This window comes from Octodon degus, unplaced genomic scaffold (assembly GCF_000260255.1).
Source record: "Octodon degus isolate 3935 unplaced genomic scaffold, OctDeg1.0 scaffold00246, whole genome shotgun sequence".
NCBI lineage: Eukaryota > Metazoa > Chordata > Mammalia > Rodentia > Octodontidae > Octodon > Octodon degus.
In genome coordinates, this window is record NW_004524822.1 from 1,995,673 (window position 1) to 2,005,073 (window position 9,401).

The following is a 9,401-nucleotide window of genomic DNA, read 5'->3' on the forward strand; positions in this document are numbered from 1 at the left end:
TGTGTGTGTGTGTGTGTGAGAGAGAGAGAGAGAGAGAGAGAGAGAGAGATAGTGGGCACTGAATCCATGGCCTTGTGCATGCTAGGTTGGCCCTTTACCACTGAACTGCATCCCCAGTCACAATTTGATGTCTTTAAAGGGTGAGATACAGGAGCCTAACTGTCATAAATCATTTAATTTACCATAATAGTTGAACACGGGCTATATGGATTCTTTGAACTGAGTGCTGAGGCATCAGCAAAATGTGGCTCTTGGCAAATGATTTAGAGTCTAGCTATCATTCCGGGGTCCATTTTTCAAAAGAGGGGGTATGGGATGGTCCTGGGTAGATCCAAATGTTGTTGCTTCCTGTAGCTCCAATACCTATGTAGTCATCTTCATGTTTAACCTATGAGTAAGACTTCGTTTGAAGATTAAACAAATTTTCTCTGTTTATTCATTTCTAGTAGGGGGAAAATCTGCTTTCTAAACTTGACATATATTTGCTGCACACATTAATGTGCTTCAGTGTGGCATTTCAGTACATCCATACAGTATGCATTGACCAAACCTAACCTCCCCTTATCCTCTCTGCTACCACCCTATTCATAACTCCTAGTAATCAATAGTCTACATTCAGTTCAACTGTATTTTAACTTTTACTTAAGAGAGAGAGAACATCTGATACTTTCTGCTTCTGGATTATGTCATCTAAAATCATAGCCTCTAATTCTATCCATTTTTCAGCAAGTGACAATATTTCATTCTTTGTTGTGGCTGAATAATATTCCATTGTCTGTACATACCACATTTTCTTTAACCATTGATGTGTTCATGGGCCCCAAGTCTGGTACCATATCTTGCCTACTGTGAATACTGCAATAATCATGGGCCTGCAGGTACCTCCCTGGCATGCTGATTTTATTTCCTTTTTATATATACCCAGAAGTGGGATAGATGGATCATATTGCAGATCTACTTTTAGTTTGTAAATAACCTCATCCTATTGCCTGTGATCAGCAAGCAGGACATGGCTCATAGGGAAGGGTTTTATGGCTTCTCTGGTCTATTGGTCATATCCTTGTAAGTGTTTCAACTGTCAACCATGTTTTAGCAAAATTCCATTCTTTAGATCTTGTACTCCTTGCCTGAGAAAGTGGTGAGAGTGGCTGCTGTTGGTCTCTTCTCTGGGATGTTAGGCCTGTTCCTGCCACAAACAAGAGGTGAGCAAGATTCAGGTGGCTCTTGACTCAGCTCCTAACTTCCAAGTTTACAGATTTATTGTCAGTAACTCTATATTTTGCCTGACTATATTTCCTTTAACTCTCTCTCTTAAGATTAGAAAAGCAAACCAAAAACCACTAAAACCAACTAAAGAAAACACTCACAGATGAAAATATGTCTAAAAAGATTCACTAGATTCTCTCCAAGATAATTGTCAACTCTTTAAAATATAGAAAAGATTTTCACTGTCAGCCTTGTTTTTTGCTTTTTTTTGTCTCTCATCATCCATCTAGTTATGGGAAACATATCTAAAATTTCACGTGTGTGTGTGTGTGTGTGTGTGTGTGTGTGTGTGTGTTTTCTTATGGGTTGTTGTTTATCAGTCTCCTTTCCCTCAATCATAAAATTTCTTTTATCTTCTGACATATATAGATCAAAGTGAAATCAGAGACTTTTCATAGAAATCTAGGCTGGCCATTCAGACCCAACTATGAGGAGCTGATCAGAGAACCAAAATACTAGAAATAACAAACTTGGTAATCAATTTTGGCACTTGAAGGTAGGCTAAAATCAACAGCTACAGCACCTATGCACAATGCAGGATAACTTTTTACACAAAGTGGTTTTAACCTGTTATTGGCTACTAGCTGAGTCATTTCAGCAGACAATCCAACCCCATTGCTTCCTGTTGCTCTGGACTGCACAATCTGAACACTGGTGGGCTATTATTGGTGAGTATTATTTCTATAATTTTGTGCTTTGTCTCAGAGCTGAAGATGCCTTTTCTTCTTCTAAATAAGATGATTTCCTCTTAGATTCAGTCTTCAAGGCATTCTCTATTGATACTGGAATCTCAACATTTTTTCAACATATATTTAAAGTACTTCATTTTCCTTTTGATTTAAGGCATTGAACTTGCCATACATGCATAGTTGGCACAACTTTAGAGGAAAAACACCTGATTTCAAAGCCTAGTCCCTTAAATAATTTTTCACAGGTTATTTTATTGTATCTATCTTCATCTTCTTCATCACTAAAACGGGAGATGATTATACCTACCTCATGAGGCGGCTCTGATGTGACTAGTACGCCCGTGTAGGTATGAGCATCACCCCAAACCGTACTGCACAAATGAAATGCAGCGCTCACTGTCCTCCAACTGCTGTGCACCTGGTGGCATGGCTGTGCTGCTCTTCTTGTCCTTTGGAGCCCAGCTTTGAAAGGAGCAAGATGCAGAGGTGTGGAAAAGGAGAAGTGAGGGAAACCAGTGCTAGCGCTGTGCTGCTCAGGAGGAAGCACAGAGTGTGGAGGTGTAGTGGGTGCCCTGCCATGTTTCCAGGCTATGGCTAGAACTAAGAGAGAATGTGTGTGTGTGTGCATGACGTGTGTGATGCCCCTATCACAGGAGGAAATTTTAAGGAAAAATTCAATATGCAAGGCAACATTTTCTTGCAATAACTAAAAATCTAAATCAATGCAAAAATCCATCACGAATAAAATGTTAGAATTTTAAATAAAGATCCTATTCCCTATCTTTTTCTTATATATTGCAACCCACTACTGCTTCCTAGGGAAAGTGGTTGTAGAAATAATCTTGACACTTTTTACTTTCTTCATATAACTGCATTTGTTTGTTTAGATTTCTGGGTCTATGCATCTGTGGGTGTCTGTTACACTGGTTTCGAAGGAGAAATTCATTTGTATTGGTAAGGTTATGAATTGTAGAGTAAAATGTACATTATTGCAAAAGTAGAATATCAAATGTGCATTCCATGGGTATAAGTCATATTTTGTAGACTGACTGGTCTTGTTGGATACTTAAAACTCATTATGTGTGTACACAAGGCTAAAAAACAATGAAACACAAGTGACTACTAAATCCCGAAGTGCTGAGTGTGCCTGTCTGCCATATTCCTGGCAGCGTCTGCCAGTCTTCCTTGTGTCCATTCCCACAATTCTAAATGATGTGACTGTGTTTTGTATCCTTGGCTTAGCAACTTCAAGCAGTATGTCTTGACCTCTTACTATGAAGGACACAAAAATGTGGCTCATTTTCTCGATTTCTTCTGACCTTTTCTCTGCCTCTCAGTGACTTCTCAGTTTTTGTTGCTTGCCTGAAAAGTGTGTGTGTGTGTGTGTGTGTGTGTGTGTGTGTGTGTACATCTTAATTTTGTTTAGCAGGCTTTAATTTAGCAGGGTCTGTCTAGGGATCTGCCTTGCTCATCTTTCCTGTGAGAAAGGATTCCTACCTGGGGAGCCTGGGCTTTTGCCTAACACCTTACTGACATTTCCTTAGAGATTTCTTCTCCTCTTGCAGCCTGGGAACCACAGGATGCGGCTTTGAATAGTGGCTCTTACACTTTTGGTCTGTGCTGTGTTTTAATTTAATTTAGATCAATGATGTTGAACCTACGGTATGCAGGCCTCAGTGGCTGTTTATATCTCTGAAAGCTTGAAAAGGGGCTATCACTGGTTCAGACACCCCTCTCATCCCACTTCATCACCAGCAGCACCCTCTCCGCCAAGGAGAGTGGAATCCACCAAAGTCTCTGGTTGGCTGATTTTGTATCTCTCCAGGGACAGAGCTTTGAAGAATTTGTCCTTTCTGCATGTTGTGATTTTAATAGGCTACTAAATATTAGTTTCAATTACAAAAAAAAGGCTATATATTTTTTAATGTATTTGGTATAGGATCTCACTATGCAGCTCAGACTCAGAGTGATCCTCCTATTTTCAGCCTCCCCAGCACTGGGATTATAGGCAGGCATCACCACGCCTAGGTGGCTGGCTTAGCATGCCCAGGGAGCAGGGCCAGCACGGCATGTGGTGCTGGGGGGATCTAACCTGGTCCCAGTGCTTGCCTAAGCAGGCACTTAGTCCTCTGCGCTATTTCATCAGCCTTTACATTGTTTTCTGTTTCTTTTTCTTTCTTTTTTTTTTTAAGGCTGTATTTTTTGAGCATCAATTGTTTTCTTATTTGTACTTCTCATATATTCATTCATACTTTAAAAATTATGGTTAATCTTTACTAGTGCCGTAGCTTTTGCTTCATTTAGCTTTTTAAGTGACTCCCCTTTTGTGGAATGACTGTGCATGTGTGTTTGCCTATGTGTGTGTGTGTGTGTGTGTGTGTGTGCGTGCGTGCGCACACTTCCTTCTCCAAACAAGAAAAATCATGCAAATACTTATCTCCTTTGTCTAATGTTTGGGGTCAGTGGAATTAAAAACTTAAAGATAGTTTTAAATATTTGTCTTTATGCATTTCCAGGGAATACATATAGAAAGTTTTATCATTTTATTTTTAGAATAAGTCAGATACTTTGATTATGAATTTTACCAGCACCTTTAGAAAAGCTGAAGTGTTAGGTGATAAAGCATATTGTAAAAGATTCCAAAAAAGTTTGGTGAATGATGCTTCTGGAGAGGGGATATTTAGCTCTTGAAAAACTTATAAGATGAACTGGAATTAGAATGTGTGTTTTAGTTTATTAGTCAATAGAGTCATTCGATCTATGTGAATTAAACAGGAATATTTCATACCATTGCTACTTCATCTGAATCTTGCCCATGTAAGGCCTATAAAGATAAAGTTTAACACTTATTAGTATATTCTCTTCCTAAATTATAAATATGGTGTAGATAATTTTAAAAATTTAAATATTTCTTAATAAAAAGAAGGTGATCAAGTTCGGGTTTAATAAAGGCAGCAATTTTCATTCTTCATTATTATTATTTTTCTTATAATACCTTTTTGTAGAATTAATTTAAAAACAGTACAGCCATCGTGCCTTTCTTATGGCATTTATGATTTCCTCTGAACCTGAAGAGTAATTAACTTCAGAACTATTATAAAATCATTACATTTTAAATGATTGCAGGTTAAACGGTTTGTACAGAGCAACAGAAAAAAAAATCTAGTGATAAGCACAGAATTAGACTTTATCATCAGTATTTTTATGAGATTGAGATTGTATATATACAGCCCAAAATATTGAATAGTATTTTTTCTATCTTTATTTATTACATTATGGCTTTTATCCCTAGACTACCGGGGTCTCATGCTAAGTAAAAGTGCTATTCTATGCATGTTCCCGGTATCTTTACTACTTTCAGCATACTTTGTCTTAATGTATGACATAGATACTAAGAAACTGGACCTCACTGCTATTGGAATTTATTTTTGCCATATTTTATGCATTTATATGAAGGGTGTGGGCCAGTATACATTTATTCTATATTAGAATATCTTTTTATGTGACTCTGTACATTTTTTTCCTCTCACAACTGGGACTTTATTGATTGTGTTGAGAATCAGCACACAGAATTTTCAATTTATATACAATTCTTAACAAATATATGGAAAATCTAAGAAGCCACATATTATATTTATTTTTAAATGTTTGTTTCTGTGATTTACCTACTTTAAATTTGGAGGGACATTTTCCTGAAGAGGATATCAAATGTTGCTCTACTGCTAAAAAGTCTTATCAGTTTACAGTTTTATCTCCTGTACACTACATACTCATACCTCCCCGTGACCCCCTCTCATTTCTGTTTCTTCCTATGCACAGAAGTACAGCATCCACCAGGTAGGCTTCGAGCATTTTGTAATGACTACATTTCATGAGTTATCAATGGATTAGATTAGCAACATTAACCCACAATAAATAATAATAACATCAATAATGTTAGTAAATATAAACTTACAGAACATGGACAATGTAAACGTCTGAAGGAAATTATGGTTAACCATTACTAGTATAATTTCTTTTTGCTTCATTGAATTTTTAAATGACACTTCTTTTGTGGGATGAATGTACACATGGGTGTGTGTTATCAAGAGAGAAAGGAGGGAAACACGATGCATATCATATTAGAAAGGTTAATGTCTGCCACTTGGTAAAACCTCCAACACTTGGGAGGACTCGCACAATAAAAATTTGTTTTTGCTCACCAAATAGTTCCTTGCTGAGTTCTTTGTTGGAGGGGGCCTGGTTCTGCATGGTGATTCAGGGACCCAAGCTCCTTCCCTTGGTGGTTGTTTTGTCCCCTGCAACTTTGAAGTCCTCTGCAGGTAGCTTGTAGATGAGGAAAAGCAGGGTACAGAGCACATCCTTGTGGACTGGCTTGTCCTGGGCCTGGCACGTCTCTCTGCTCACATTCCTTTGTGAAGACATGATGTCATGGTCATCAGTAGCTGCAGGGAGTGGAGGAGGCTGAGAAGGTAGTGCCCAGGTAAGCAACCTCTTCCCAGTGGTAACTGTAACTGTATTTAAAATTTTTGGTTTTGTGGTATTGGGGAATTGAACCCATGACCTTATGCATGCTAGGTAACTAGTCTATCACTGAGGCCACACTCCGACCAAGTGGGGATAACTATAAACTATAGGGGAGGACAGTGAACCATGACCCGTATGCAATGTTGAAATGGCATATTTTGAGTCTTGTCTTTGGAGTAGACAAATATATGAATGATCATCAATAAAGGTCCGTAAGCGTACAGGTAAAGTTTCTCTTCCATCTTTAATTCTATAATTTAATTTTATTCCTCTGCTATGAGTAATGAAACAGTGTTTAGTTTACATTTAATTACGAACATTTTATAAAAAAGTTTAGCTCATAGTTTTGGAACCCCCACCCCCAACCCCAGCTATGTCACATCATGGAAAACAGCTCCACAACTATGGGAGCACACGTGGGAGGGAGTGATCCCATGGAGATCAGGGATGTGGAGTGAGAGATCTAGGCCCCTGGAGAGCCATGTTAATACCTGCTGAGGACATGTTCCAGTGACCTAAGACCTTTCCCAAGATTCCTCCTCTTGAAAACCCACCACCCCTTAATACCAGACTTTCAACAACTTTTCTTGAAGGACAAACATTCAAAGCATAGCAGAAGATATTTGTAAATAGATGACTAAATTATCCAATACTAAGGGCAGGCATGACCAAGAAGTTAAGTCAGCTGGCCAAATTCACACACCACCACCAGGAGAAAGACTAGAACTCATATATTTATACCAACTCTATGTCTCTTTCAGTGCACAAAATTTGTTTAAAATATGGTTCCTGAAGAGAAGGATATTGTAAAGGAGAAAAATAAGCACAGGGCCTATTTCACATCAGCTCCATACCAATGGCAAGTTAATTTGGGAGATGTATGACACTTAACTTTTTTTTTTTTTTTTTTAACTCAGGTACTTGCACTTGCCAGGGAAGTGCTTATTCTACTGAGTCATCTCCCTGGCCCCAATGCTTGACTTTTCTTGTGATAATGAAAAAAGGAGGAGGAAAGAAAAAAAGAAAGAAAATGTTGACTTGATTTCTAGGTTATTCTGAGCTGTTTAGAACATAAGTAATTTAATGTGGTCTGTGTCTCAAACTGTTGTATCTATATATAAGTTATTTTTTGGGAAGAAGCATGACTTCTATAGCATTTGGTTATGTGTTTCATTTTTATTTCCTTAGAAGCTAGTTGTTGGAAATGTAAGGAGAATTCTACTCTGAAGACAGTTATTGGAAATAATTTTTTAGTCTCACCTGCTAGAAACTGCAAGGAACAAAACAATACATGGCCCTTGCCTTCCAGCACTCAAAATACAACCCAAAGAAGTCAACTTCCAGAAGTAATGGGTTATTAGCAAATGGAATGGAGAGGTGTTCTGAGAGTTTTGAGACAGGAAAAATGATCGTGAATCATCTGGGAAAAAGAAAGTTTGACAGACAAAATAGATGCTTAACTTGTGGTGGGAAGATGGGTCCAGTTTGTCTAGAAGATTTAAGGCCAGTTAGGAAAATGTTGCTGTGGTGGAAAGGACACTGTGAATGAAAATTTGGAAGGATCTCTTCTGCTTTGTTTTGTGACTCTGCCTCTTACTTTATCTCTCTGCACTGGTGAGATTACTCTCATTTCTCAACACAAACCCTGAGCTCCCTAATCCTGCTAGGCTCAGCTGCTGGGATAGGAGTGCTCTGTTGCTTTTCCCCTTCTTATCCCCCTAGTGCACATGTTTTCCAGGAAGTCCTGTATTCCAGGCTGAGATGCTTTTACAGTTTTGTAACTGGCATGAGTGGACCTCCTCCAGGAAGATCTCAGACTCCAGGCTGAGTGTCCTCAGGCTCCTTTACTGTGGCTTCTCTCTGTTTTAAGGTTGAGTATTTTGATAGTTTTGAATGAGCAGTTCAGTGGCGTGATGTGCATTTGCATTGTTGCATGTTTTCACCATCCAACTTCAGAAATTTCTCATCAACTCAAGTTGGAATGCTGTTCCTGTCTCTAATCTTTTCTTTCCTCCCTATCTCCTGGTAACGTCAAAGCCACTTTCTCTTTCTATGAATTTCACTATTCTAAGTACTTCATGTAAGTGGAGTCATACACTGTAGGTATCCTTTTATGCCTAGCTCATTTGACTGAACATAATGTGTTCAAGGTTTTTCATTGTAGTCTTACTTGCTTTTAAATTTCTGTGTCTTTCATAGTACTCAGTACATAGAAAGTAATCATGCTTGATGAATGAAAGTATAAGAACAGAAATACAATGTCATCTTTTAGGAGTACTCATGAGACTTTCTTCAGGACAGAGAGAATATTTAGCTTGGTGTTCGGAAGGTAGTTGGGAGAGATGGGGCAAGCAAGGTGGGTAAGTTAAAAGAGGAAAGGAATTGCATTCCCTAAGATTCTTGGATTTCCAAGCCATGAAGCAGTAGTGGACCACTGAGAAGTCAGGAAAAGGCAAATATGTTCCATCTTCCTAGGTATGCTTCACCCCTGTAATAAGAGGGATTGCTTTTGTGGCTCATATGAGGGGCACTGTTTTAATTACCTACCTAAGTGACAGAGAAGAGAAGTTGAGAAAGAAATTAGAGCCCAAGGATACAGGAAGCATCACCACTGGTGTAAACATGTCTGGTACACTATGTCATTGAGTATTCATAATGCCTAAGAGGAAGCAAAGTGTATTATGTGGTTACACATATCTTGCTCATTAATCTCAGTGATTTAAGCTTGAATTACAAAATGTGGGTAAGAGATACAAGTTCCTCTCACAGGTTTTTGAAATGAAATTATGAAGACAAGAAGAACTTCTTTGTGCAGTCAATGGTATGTCATAATATAGATCAGGTAATGTTTTAGGTTGTTCTTTAGATTACTTTATAAATTAGATAATCTGGTTCTTCTACATTTTCAAATATCTGAGT

At 38.2% G+C, this 9,401-nt stretch overlaps 1 protein-coding gene across 7 annotated transcripts in view; it reads left to right on the forward strand.

Moving 5' to 3' along the window:
• The window catches only part of Esr1 (estrogen receptor 1), a 435,477-nt gene that overhangs the window by 330,909 nt on the left and 95,167 nt on the right, over positions 1 to 9,401 (forward strand). The gene's annotated exons all lie outside the window — the stretch shown is intronic.